Source organism: Gorilla gorilla, chromosome 7 (genome assembly GCF_029281585.2).
Source record: "Gorilla gorilla gorilla isolate KB3781 chromosome 7, NHGRI_mGorGor1-v2.1_pri, whole genome shotgun sequence".
NCBI classification, from domain to species: Eukaryota; Metazoa; Chordata; class Mammalia; order Primates; family Hominidae; genus Gorilla; species Gorilla gorilla.
The window spans coordinates 15,359,125-15,372,537 of record NC_073231.2 but is presented as its reverse complement, the minus strand read 5'-3'; positions in this window follow the sequence as shown (position 1 = coordinate 15,372,537).

Below are 13,413 nucleotides of genomic sequence, written 5' to 3'. Positions count from 1 at the left end.
TTTTCAGCTCACAGTGCTTGCACCCTCTGCTAGATGATTATAGAACTTCTAGCCTGTACCTGACATTCATCTTGCAACGTTTCTTGAGCTGGTTTTTTTCTTACATTGTTATTTAAATTTCTACACTTTGTCTCTCTTGAGTTCAAGAACGATTCCTTGAAAGTCTTCCCCACAAACCCCTTTCACAGCACCTAGTCCAGTTCCTTGCATTTAAAAGTAGCTTGATACATATTATTTTTTTGTTCAGCAACATGCTGACTAATGTGCCACTCCTCCAAACTCCAGTCACCAAGAAATTCACAATGTGCTTTTTAAGGGTTCTCTTTCAGAAATGCCCACCTTCTTCTTTGATATCTCTAAAACTTTCATCCTCATTCATTTCCCCTTCTCCATTTCCTTTTCTGTTATTTTTTTCTATAATTATTTTTTCTTTTTACAGACGGGGTCTCACTATGTTGCCCAAGCTGGAGTGCAGTGGCTATTCACAGGCGTGATCCCATTACTGATCAGCATGGGAGTTTGAACCTGCTCAATTCCCGGCCCGGGTGGTTTCACTCGTCCTTAGGCAATGTGGTGGTCCCCCACTGCTGGGAGGTCACATGGATGCTGAACTTAGTGTGGACACTCTATTGGCATGGTGCACTACAGCCCAGAAGTCCTGGCCTCAAGTGATCCTCCCATCTCAGGCCTCCCACCCCCCTAGTAGCTGGGACTACAGGCACGTGCCACCGTGCCTGGCTCCTTTTCCATTATTTTTAAAGGAAAGAATAGTCTTTTCCTGAAATTAAGCCCCTTTTTTGCAGTCGGAATATAGACAGGAGGGGAACAGATGGCTGACTTTTGAGGAGACAATTCCAGACTGCTGAGGCTTAACAAAGAGAATAAAGGGTAATTTACCAAAGACTTAGAAAGTCACAGGGCATTTGAGATTGTTTAAAGCCCCAGACCCACTGCCCTTGCCAACTCCTCCACACTAGCTCTCCCCGAGCCCCTCCAGCCTTCAGAAAAATGTGAGGTTGCCAGGCTACCACCAACATAGCCACTCAGAGGCTGTGGCTCTCCCAAGCACATGCGCGAGGCTGCACTGGCTAAAGGCTGGATGACATTGTCTTTCAGCAAATAGCCTTGGTTTGTGCACCTGGCTGCAATCCCAGGACCCCTGCTGTGAGAGCTAAACAGACAGTGTAATGGAGCATTGGGGTCTTTATTTCACTGTAGGGGGAATGCCTTGTTCGGGTTCTCATTTCTTTTTTTTCCTCCCGAAAAACTCAGCTTGATGCTTCCTGCATCTGCTCTGTTGCGTGAGCCTGTGCGTCCAAAACCCCTTTTTATTCTATTCCTGATTTGCTTTAAGTAGAAAGCTTGCAAAATGGCCCCATCTGCTTCTTTCAGACTTGGGCCACAAAGGGAACCTCCGTTCGCCACAAAGACAAGTCCCTTGGTCACTCTGTTGGGCTATCTCCACTGCCATACTAACCCTACACAGAGAAGTCACCAGGACTGCCAGGAGAAAATGCTGTCTGTGCTTTTGTTTCCTTATATTCTGGAGAGAAATGTAAAATGTACAAGATTCACTACAGAAATACCCAAGGGGCATGCGGGCCCCCTGGAGCCCAGGGTGGCTGAAGCAATGCAGAGAGAAGCTGAAGTGGGATGGAGGGAAAGTCATTAGCCACATGAGGCACTGCACTGACTTCATCTGACCTCTGGGTTTTCGGGAATAAAAGGTAATGCTAGTCCGGGTGCAGTGGCTCAGGCCTGTAATCCCAGCAATTTGGGAGGCCAAGATGGGTGGGTCACCTGAGGTCAGGAGTTCGAGAACAGCCTGGCCAATATGATGAAACCCCGTATCTACCAAAAAATACAAAAATTAGCCAGGTGTGGTGCTGCACACCTGTAGTCCCAGCTACTTGGGAGGTTGAGGCAGGAGAATCACTGGAACCTGGGAGGCGGAGGTTGCAGTGAGCAGAGATCATGCCACTGCACTCCAGCCTGGGTGACAGAGTGAGACTTCATCTAAAAGAAAAAAAAAAAAGGTAATGCTATATTCTGAGTTGCAACCAAAAGCCCTGTGGACTGGGGAGGGATTTGGCTTAATTTAGATTCACGAAGACCCAGACTCCGCACATTCAAACCAGAGCAGCAGACATTCATGGAATTCTTTCCACAGTTGAACCTTGAACAGTGTGGGAGTTGAGGACATACCCTGGTGCAGTCGGAAATCCTCGTATAACTTTTGACTCCCCCAAAACTTAACTATGAACAGCCCACTGTTGACTAGAAGGCTTACTGATAACATAAACAATCGATTAACACATATTTTTTGTGTGATATGTATTACGTACTGTATTCTTAGAATAAAGTAAGCTAGAGAAAAGAATATGTTACTAAGTAAATCATAAAAAAAGAGAAAACGTATTTTATTTATTTATTTATTGAGATGGAATCTTGCTCTGTCGTTTAGGTTGGAGTACAGTGGTGTGATCTTGGCTCACTGCAGCCTCTGCCTCCTGGGTTCAAGCTATTCTGGTGCCTCAGCCTCCTGAGTAGCTGGGATTATAGGCACACACCACCACACCCAGCTAATTTTTGTATTTTTAGTAGAGACAGGGTATCGTCAGGTTGGCCAGGCTGGTCTCCAACTCCTGACCTCAGGATCTGCTTGCCTCGGCCTCCCAAAGTGCTCGGATTACAGGCGTGAGCCACTGCACCCAGCCAAGAAAATGTATTTAGTATTCATTCAGTGAACATCAATTATCATACAGGTCTTCATCTTTGTCGTCTTCAGGTTGAGTAGACGAAGGAGGAGGAGGAAGACAAGGGGTTGGTCTTGCTATCTCGGGGCAGCAGAGGTGGAAGAAAATTTGGATATAAGTGAATCTCTGAAGTTCCAATCTGTGTTGTCCAAGGGTCAGTTTTACTTTTTGTGCCCAGTAATGTGCCAAGTACTTGCAGGTGAGGGGAGTGAGGCACTTATATTCAGTCCCAAAAGAAACAGACACATTTTAATGTGATGCAATGATTGTTATGGCAGTTGTGCACCAGGAACAGTGGGTACCCATGGGTGGTGGCCAGTCCAGCTTCTAAAGAATGCTCAGAGTCTGGGTCTTTGTGAATCTAAAATAAGCCAAATCCCTCCCCAGTCCACAGGGCTCCAGGTTGCAACTCACGATACAGCATTACTTTTTTTTTTTTTTTTTTTTTTTTTTAAAGATGGAGTCTGGCTCTGTTGCCCAGGCTGAAGTGCAGTGGTGTGATCTCGGCTCGCTGCAACCTCCACTTCTCCAGTTAAATGTCTGATGTTGTAGTACAAATAGAATTCCCAACAATTGGGCAAATCAGCAGAAAAGAGAGTTTCAGGAACAAGGTATCACACAAGCAAACTAGGAAAACATAAAACACCATTGTCTAAGAGGCAAAATCATAATCCCTCCTGGAAGTGCAGGCAGGCCCCTGCAGGTGGTTTGGAATACAAGGTACAGAAGCGGGAAACGAAGATGGAGAGGCAGGGCCACCTCACAGATGGCATCTTGTAGCAAATGAAGGGGCTCTAGGGAAAGAGATTCTGCTGAAGATTTTAAGCAAGGAGAGACAGGTCCAGATTTGCCCCATAGAAGGATTGCCCTGGAAGTAGCAGGGGGCTGGGTGTGTTGGTTCATGCCTGTAATTCCAACATCTTGGGAGGTTGAGGCAGCTGGATCACCTGAGGTCACAGTTCAAGGCCAGCCTGGCCAACATGGTGAAACCCCGTCTGTACTAAAAATACAAAAAAAAGAAAATTAGCCCAGCATTGTGGCACGTGCCTTTAATCCCAGCTACTCGGGAGGCTGAGGCAGGAGAATCGCTTGAACTCAGGAAGTGGTTGCAGTGAGCCAAGATCGCACCACTGCACTCCAGCCTAAATGACAGAGTGAGACACCATCAAAAAAAAAAAAAAAAAAAAAAAAAAAAGGAGGGAAGATGAGTTTAGTAGAGGAAGTACTGCTGCACCGGGAGAAGCCATGAGCAGGTAAACCCTTTGGGTCACTAAACTCCCTATCCTTGGCTCCTGTACTTCTCTCACACTGCAACCCAGTATTTCCAGAAACTCTGTTGTCTTTACTTTCAAAATATTTCTACAACCTGCCTTTTCTCACCACCTCCACTGCTACCACCCTGTCTCAGCCACCAATGTCTCTCACCTGCATTGTGGCTACAGCTGCCAGCCTTGTCTCCCGGTTTGTCTCTGGTTTCTTAAGTTTGTTCTCAAGGCAGCAGCCAGAGTGACCTTCTTAAAACAAACATCAGGTCCCATGATTCCTCTGCTCAAAACTCCACAATAACTCTTCATCTTGTTCAGCTGAAGTTCATATAGTGAACCCTCATCGCACTTCTAATCACTCTCTCCTGGCTCCTGTGCCTCCAGTTGTGTTATTTCACTTGCACACTAGTAGCCACATTCCCAATTGAAGGCCCTTTCCCTCTGTCTGCCATGTTTTCCCCCAGGGAACACGTGGCTTTTCTCCTTCAAGCCTTTCATAAAATGTTATCTTCTCAAAAAGGCTTACTCCAATTATCCTATTTAAAAAGGCAAACTACAGCTTTTCCACCCAAATTCCTCCTAGTACCTATGTCCTATGGATAGTAATTATTATCATTTTTTTTTTGAGACAGAGTTTCACTCTTGTTGCCCAAGCTGGAGTGCAATGGCATGATCTTGACTCACTGCAACCTCTGCCTCCCAGGTTCAAGCGATCCTCCTGCCTCAGCCTCCCGAGTAGCTGGAATTACAGGCATGTGTCACTACACCTGGCTAATTTTTGCATTTTTAGTAGAGATGGGGTTTCACCATGTTGGTCAGGCTGGTCTCGAACTCCTGACCTCAGGTGACCTGCCCACCTTGGCCTCCCAAAGAGCTGGGATTACAGGCGTGAGCCATCGCACCCAGCCAGCAGTTATTTTTTAAATTTACTACATAATTTCTTAAAATTCATTATATTTTTTAAATTTGCTGTATAATTTACCCATTCATTATGTTTTTATTTTCTGCCCTCTTTTTTCCCCTAAATCTTCTAGGGCACGGATCTTTGTACATTTGGTTTACTAATTGTATCCCACTTTCCTAGAATGGTGCCTGGCATGCAATATATCCCCAACAAATATTTTTTGAATAAGTAGCAGTAGTTCAGATAAGCTATTAGGGACTGAATTAGAACTATGATACTGCAAAGAAAAGGAGAAAGGCTTCAGATATAGTCATAAGATTTCCCAATTACTCAAAAGTGCTGGGTGACAGAAGGGGAATGGTGTGGAATGAATGTCAGGCTTGGATGACTAACTGGGACAGAGGACAACTTGCTATGGAGGACAGGAAAGATAATGACGAGCTCTGTTCGGGACATTTTTAGTTGGACTTGGCTTTGGAATACTCAAGTGGAGACTCCGCAGGAAGTTAGAATTCAATTTTAAAGCTCACTAGAGAGATTAGAACAGATGCTGTAGAATTACAAGCCATCAGCAAATTGACTTGCAAATAAGCTATTGGCACCCTAACTCAAGGGACTAGATATCAGTAGCCAGCAAGAACTGTATATTATATCATATTCACACAGAGAAAATATAATGCATACAATGCATACAGAGAAAAGAGAATTTCCAGGCACATTCTACAAGAGATGGCAATATTTGTCTATAATTTCAAATTTTATTCTCCAAGGCTGGTTTTTCCTATGAGATATGAGCTATAACATCCCAAGATGAAACAAAGATTTTCAAAAGTCAAGGTGAAACCATTCATGGGGTGATTACATTTTGTTCAACTGAGAAGTATTAAACACACACACAGACACACACACACACAAACTTAATTACGTTGTTTATCTCAGATAATCATCTAAGTGTTGGTGAAAGGGCAAAATATGACTTTTCCCTCTAAACTAAAACACAACATTTCCCCCTCCCCCAGGAATCTCATAGATTTTTAAAAGGCATCGCATGAAGGCAGGTAATATTATCTTGCTTTACAGAGGGGTCAGTTCACAAAAAGGTTAAGGTAATTCCCAAGGATTGTATAAAGAGTCAGAGAGCGATTCCTGGAACAAATCTTCAGAATCTTGGATCTCAGGCCCAGGATCCCCAAACTGAGGTCATCCTTCTGGTCACAAAGGCTTAGGCAGATTTATGAGATAAGCAGAAGTCACAGCAGTAACATTAGATTTCCTGGTTTGAATGCTAATAGTTCACTCTTTCTCTGCTCTTTAAAAACTCGTCTCCTTTAATTTCTGCCTATTTTTTAAGACTGGATGCTTTAGAGCCTAAAGCATCTGTATGTTTTTTGTACCTCTTCTGTCTGTATCTTCTGGTCCTGAATCCTGCTGACCCAGAGATGGGGCTAGGAGTTGCAGGGGCTTCCTTCTTTCTCTGTGGTGGGGAAAGGGCTCCTGATTTTGTCTCATGATGCAAAGAAGTGGTATCAAAATCCAGAAACTTGAAATTCTGGGTAAGGCTCTGCCCTAAAGATCCCAGTGAGGTTGGAAATATTGCCCCGGTTTCTTGTTCTGCAAAATGAGGAAGTTGGACTTCATCCTTTGGGGTTGTTTTTTGCTCCATAGGTCCATAACTGTATGTGAAGTGAATAAGTCCATTTGAATGGTAGCATCAAAAGGTAGCCAATTCCATTCAAATAAACCAAAATGAATAAACAGTTATATGTCTGTGCTATTTTTGTTCACCAGAATTCTGGGGGCCCCATTGGACAGACTGTCCCACCACATGGAGTGGCTCCTCAATGGAGGAACAGTGTGATCTGGGGGTCAGGGTGTGGGGGTGATGGCAGAGCCAGCATGCAGTGGGGAAGGTGTTTACCTGGAAAATGAGAAAGGCCATATAACACATGATGGGGTTTTTCCCTATGACACCTCAGATCTTCAATTAAGCACAAAACACAGTGAGACTGCATTGCTTGTGGGAAATAGAGAAAGGCAAGCTCTGTGTTTGGCTTTACGTCCAAATCGAACTTAAGGTGACACAGTGAAGAATCTATGGGATCAGAAATAAAAACAGGGAAAAATGAAAGGAAAATGTAGAATTTGTGGGGGGAGGGTGGGACTCTGAACTCCTCCAACCTAGAATAACAGCTAGAGCCTAATGTTACCTAAACTCATAAGAGAAAGCATGGCCCTGAATGATATATCATAATGTCTGGGTTACATAAAAAATATTTTAGGCCAAATATCAGAATTATTTCCCCAAATATTAATATGAATATTACACCAAAAGAACCCTGAATCTTCATTGCAAAATAAAATTAAGCAAAATAATTAATATTAATGACTGTAACTTCATTCAAACCCAATGCTGAAACAACGATACATACCACTTAACATAAAACATTTCTAAAATCATATTCATGAAGCCACTGCAAATGTTTATATATATCTACACTCATTGACAGGGAAGTACTACACAAGGTAATGTGTTTTTAAAAAAAGAAAAACAGGCCAGGCACGGTGGCCCATGCCGGTAATCCCAGCACTTTGGGAGGTCAAGGTGCACAGCTGGCTTGAGCTCAGGAGTTCAAGATCAGCCTGGGAAACATGGTGAAACCCCACCCCTACAAAAAAAAAAATACAAAAATTAGCTGGGCATGATAGCATGCACCTGCAGTCCCAACTACTGGAAAAGCTGAAGCAAGACGATCGCTTGAGCACAGGAGGTAGAGGTTGCAGTGATCTGAGATCGTGCCACTGCACTCCGGCCTGGATGACAAAGTGAGACTCTGTCTCAAACAAGTGAATAAATCATAAAAAAAGAAAAACAAAACCCAGATGGCTGAGCAATTAGGATGAATATACTGTTTAAATATATGTGTGTGTATATTTGCTTGGCAAAAATATCTAGAAGGATCTACCTGATATGTATATAATACTGTCTATTTTTGCATTGTAATATTTAAATTTTTATTTTAAAATGTTTATCAATATATTCTAGCTTTTTTTTTTTTACTATGTTTATGTTTACTTTCAAAAAGTTAGTTACAACCTTAAATCAGGAAGGTAGAAACCCAGTTGACAGTAATTCCTCTGCATTGACTTCTTCCCGTGGTGGCAGGGAAAACCTTGTCTTAGAAAAGAATTGTTCCAGAACCACTGTCCTGATTAAAACCCGGACTTGGTTCCTGAAGCCCAAAGGCTACATCCTGAAGCACTGTCCAGAAACAGTGAGGAGAGGTGGCCTCTCTGGCTCAGATTCTTCTCTTCCTGCTCTGTTCCCTAGGACGGTCATTCCTTGCCAAGGACTAACAGGAGTTCCGCATTCCTCACAGGCTCCAGTGAACATCTTGGCTTAAATGGCCTCCTACCTAAGAATCTGCTCTTCACAATGGAAGAAGAGGAAACCAACGGAGTGGAAAAACTGGATGAAGATTAGGAATAAAATAAGCATGTGACCTTCAAGGCCTGTGAAAACATGAAAAATAACCTGAAGAGCCTTTCTCATCAAATTTAGGATCCACTCATGTCCAAATGAAGTGTCTAATGTGCAGTCAAGGGGTCCAGGGCTGGGGTATCAAAGATATTGGAAGCCCATTGATACTGTTTGGCTGTGTCCCCCACTAAATCTATCTTGAATTGTAATTCCCATAATCCCCATGTGTCATGGTAGGGACCTGGTGGGAAGTAATTGAGTCATGGAGGCAGTTTTCCCCATGCTATTCTCATGATTGTGGTAAGTTCTTATGAGATCTGACAGTTTTATAAGGCGCTTCCCCCTTCACTTGTTTCTCATTCTCTCTCCTGCCGCCTTGTGAAGAAGGACATATTTGCTTCCCCTTCTGCCATGATCATAAGTTTCCTGAGGCTCCCCAGCCATGCAAAACTGGGAGTCAATTAACCTCTTTTATTTATAAATTACCCAGTCTCAGGTATGTCTTTACTGGCAGCATGAGAATGGACTCATACACTCACAGTTTATCAAAACAAACGAACAAAAAACAAATGCAATTCCAGGTCATCTCTGAACTGCAGGAGGGCTAGTAGTCGTCTTAGATGGAAGTTCCATATGGCTCTCACATCAAGCAGAGCTAATCCATTTGAAATAGTCAGGGGCATTTATTAGCAATTCATCAGTGAATATTTATTGAGCATATTGGACAGAGACTGGCTGTCTGGCTTAAAACAGTAATGAAACACATCACAGTTTTATCCGAGAAGAGTTCCAGGAGGAAATCTCTAGGTAATGAGAGAGAAATGTAAAAGCAACCTCAACTCCCCCAAATTCCTCTGACCCATCGATATTTACTTTTCCCTTAAGAATTTCAATTTCTCCTACTATCATAAAACCCAACTCTTCTTCCTTTAAAACCCCATTCAACCTTAGAAAAAAATGTTCTTTCCTTGGTTCCTCCAGTGATGCCTAGAAAGCCCGACATTTGCAAGAACAACCTTATCAAATATTAAGACACAGCAAAAATAATATTTTGTAGACAGTTCCCCAAAGGAAAAATGGTCATGACTCCAAAGTCGTTGAGTTGTTGATCAGTCTGCAGTAGTCACAGGCAACAGGGCAGGTCGTTAACCACCACTAAGCTTCCAGCTCCTTCTGCTTCCCAGACAATTCCTAAGACCCACAGCTCTCTTACACCTTCCATATTTTATTTCCTAAGGTAGCACAGCACCTATTTAACTGAGGGCCATGACAAGTATATGATGCTTTGAAGTTGAAGAGTATTAAGGAACATCAGTGCTGCTCCTAGCACGATGGATCACACATGTAATTCCAGGACTTTGGGAGACAGAGGTGTGAGGATTGGTTGAGGCCAGGAGTTCGAGACCAGAGTGAGCAACATGGCAAGACCCAATTTCTACAAAAAACCAAACAAACAAACAAACAAACAAAAAACACAAAAATTAGCCACGTGTGGTGGCATGCACATGTAGTCCCAGCTACTCAGGAGGCTAAGGTAGGAGGATCACTTGTTCCCAGGGGTTTGAGGCTGCAGTGAGCAATGATTTTGCCACTGCATTCCAGCCTAGGTGGCACAGTGAGACCCTGTCTCAAATAAATAAATTAATTCATTAAATAGCAGTCCTATCTTCTGGACTTTCCCTTTTTTTTTTTTAGATGGAGTTTTGCTCCTGTTGCCCAGGCTGGAGTGCAATGGCACAGTCTCGGCTCACTGCAGCCTCTGCCTCCCAGCTTCAAGCAATTCTCCTGCCTCAGCCTCCCAAGTAGCTGGGATTACAGGCGCCCACCACCACGCCCAGCTAATTTTTTTGTATTTTTAGTAGAGTCGGGGTTTCACCATGTTGGGCAGGCTGGTCTCAAACTCCTGATTTCAGGTGATCTGCCTGCCTCGGCCTCCCAAAGTACAGGGATTACAGGCATGAGCCACCACACCCAGCCCTTTCCCTTCATTTTTAACGTGTCATACCAACTGAAGACCGTAATAGATTATTTGGAAAGTGAGAGCTAACACTAATCCTAACCTATGTAGTATAAATACAAATTTTAAGTAGTAGGAATTAAATTGAAGTCAACTCATAGTTTTTAAAGGACTACTATGTGTTAAGTACTATATAAAATATAGATGGGCTTACAAAGATAAGCCAAACATGACTCTGGCCTTCAAGGAGTTTATAGTCTAATAATGGAAATAAGACAAATGTAGACTTTACTATAAGACAGAAAGTACGTTCATAAGATTTTCTTCCAATGTACTAAGACACTTAGAGGAGGAAGAGAACACATCCAATTAGAAGTTCAGGGAAGACTTCGTAAAGGAATTAGCACTGGAATGAGCATTAAAGAATGAAATGGACAGAGACGAAAGACACTCCAAAAAAGAGAAATATTATTAGCCAAGGCCCAGAGTTGAAAAAGCATAGCAGGAATCAGGCAACTGAAGCTGTGGGGAAGAGTCAGAGAAGAGAAAACTGATTCAGAGAAGAGTTTGTGCTTAATTCCATAAGTGATGGTAGACCACTGAAGATGTGGTGATATGGAAATGTGGTGATCTGAGCTGGACATTGGGTCAAATAAGTGGACATACCTTTGCAGGATAGGTTGGACAGGGGCAGGGACTAGAGGTTAGGAAGTCAGTTCAGGTCAACTGCAATGGTCTAGGCAAGAAGAAAAAATGGTCTAAACAGGGGAGGTGTTACTGGGCATGAGAGTGGATGGATGTGTTGGGCCTGAAAGAGGAAGCCTCTGCAGGAGTTGGAGACCATCATCATCTGCGGAGGGCAAGGAAGAGTGAGGAATCAAACCGAGTCCAAGGTGTCCAGTCTGAAAGGTAGGGAGGGTTCAGTAGCCTCAACCTTGATGGAGAACCATGAGGGATAACCTATTCGGAATATTAAACTGTAAGGAACAATCAAGTGAAGCCAATTGAGGAAGACCTTTTAAAAGGAACCGTTCTGGCCCAGCGTGGTGGCTCATGCCTGTAATCCCAGCATTTTGGGAAGCCGAGGCGGGCCAATCACTTGAGGTCAGGATTTCGAGACCAGCCTGGCCAACATGGTGAAACTCCATTTCTATTAAAAATACAAAAAATTAGCTGGGTGTGGTGGCGCATGCCTGTAGTCCCAGCTACTCTGGAGGCTGAGGCAGGAGAATCGCTTGAACCCGGGAGGTGGAGGTTGCAGTGAGCTGAGATTGCTCCACTGCACTCTAGCTTGGGTGATAGAGCAAGACTCCATCTCAAAAAAAAAAAAAAAAAAAAAAAAGAACAGTTACAAGACAGGAGATCCCTTTGCTTTTCTCTTTTTTCTTCTATGTAGTGTTGAAACACCAGCAACTTTCTGGTTTAGTCCCTTCTGTATAAGGAAGGATGCCAGAATGGGAACTCGCACTTGGTAGTTCCCAAAGATTCTTTCCATCTGTGAACCAATTTTGAGGCTCTCAAGAGATGTGATTTTCTCTGTTCAGCTCCAAGGATCCTTTAATTAAAGAAAAAGCTGAAATGCAGCCTAGAGATTAGGTAATCAAAGCATGTTAAAGAAGCCATTGATTCAGAATCTCTCAGAAAAACAACTCCGCTGAGCAGAAATCTCACTTTGCAAACAGAGTCCTTCAAGTACAAATCCAAGCGGAGAAAAAGGCTGCATACGGATGCTTCAGGATTATACACGAGCTCTCTTTCTAAAGTTCCTGATCCAGAAAATCAGCCCCAGGGCCAATATGACAGAAAAAAACTGCCCTTCCAGCACTCTGGGTCCCAGTGGCAAGCAGGGACCAGATGGTCAGGCGTTTAGGGACCTCTAGTTTTTGCAATTACAACGGAGAAAATAGTTTCCAGGGCAGACCCAGGTCAGAGCAGACCTGTGTCATCAGTGTCTTCTGCTTCAGTTAGCTCTTCAATCACTGTCTCCATTCTTTGTACTTGGGGATCAGGAAAGGAGGCTATTTTCTGCTCAATGACCAGCTAGTTTTTTCATTACTTCTTCCTAAGAAACAGGGACTCCTTTGTCACTTTGCCAGCTTGCACTGGAAACCTCCAGACTTAAGTGACAATATATCTCAGTTTCCCTGGGACTACCCAGGTTTACATATTGATTTCATGTAGGTTTTTTGTTTGTTTGTTTTTTGTTTGTTTGTTTTTTTAGGCAGAGTTTCATTCTCGTTGTCCAGGCTGGAGTGCAATGGCGCGATCTTGGCTCACTGCAACCTCTGCCTCCCAGGTTCAAGCGAGTCTCTTGCCTCAGCCTCCTGAGTAGTTGGGATTACGCACATGCACTACTACCCCCGGCTAATTTTGTATTTTTAGTAGAGATAGGGTTTCTCTACCACGTTGGTCAGGCTGGTCTCCAACTCCCGACCTCAGGTGATCCACCCGCCTCGGCCTCCCAAAGTGGTGGGATTACAGGCACGAGCCACCGCGCCTGGCCGGTTCCATGTAGTTTTTATCAAGTTAAAACTTACAAATTGGGAGCAGTGGAGGATACCTATGGTCCCACCATTTGAGAGGCTGAGGTGGGAGAAGTGCTTGAGCCCAGGAGTTTGAGGCTACAGTGAGCTGTGATCATGCGCCTGTACTCTAGCCTGGGTGACATAGCAAGACCCCATCTCTCTTAAAATATAAGTTACTTATAGTTAAAATTATAGCTGTTAAGAGTACAATTCTATAGGTTTTGACAAGTAGATCCACCTGTATAAGCAACAACTCAAGATATACTCCATTTCTATGACCCCAGGTTTCCTCATACTGTCACCCCTCAAACCCCTCTCACCCTCATACACAGGTAACTGCTATTCTGATTTCTATCACCATAGATTATCCTTTCCAAATCTTGAACTTCATATAAATGAACTCATACATTTGAACTCTTATATGTTTGGATTATTTCACCCAACATAATGTTTCTGAGATTCAGCCATACTATTGCATGTTTATTCTTTTTTATTGCTGAGTATATTTCACTGTTAATGGACACGTGG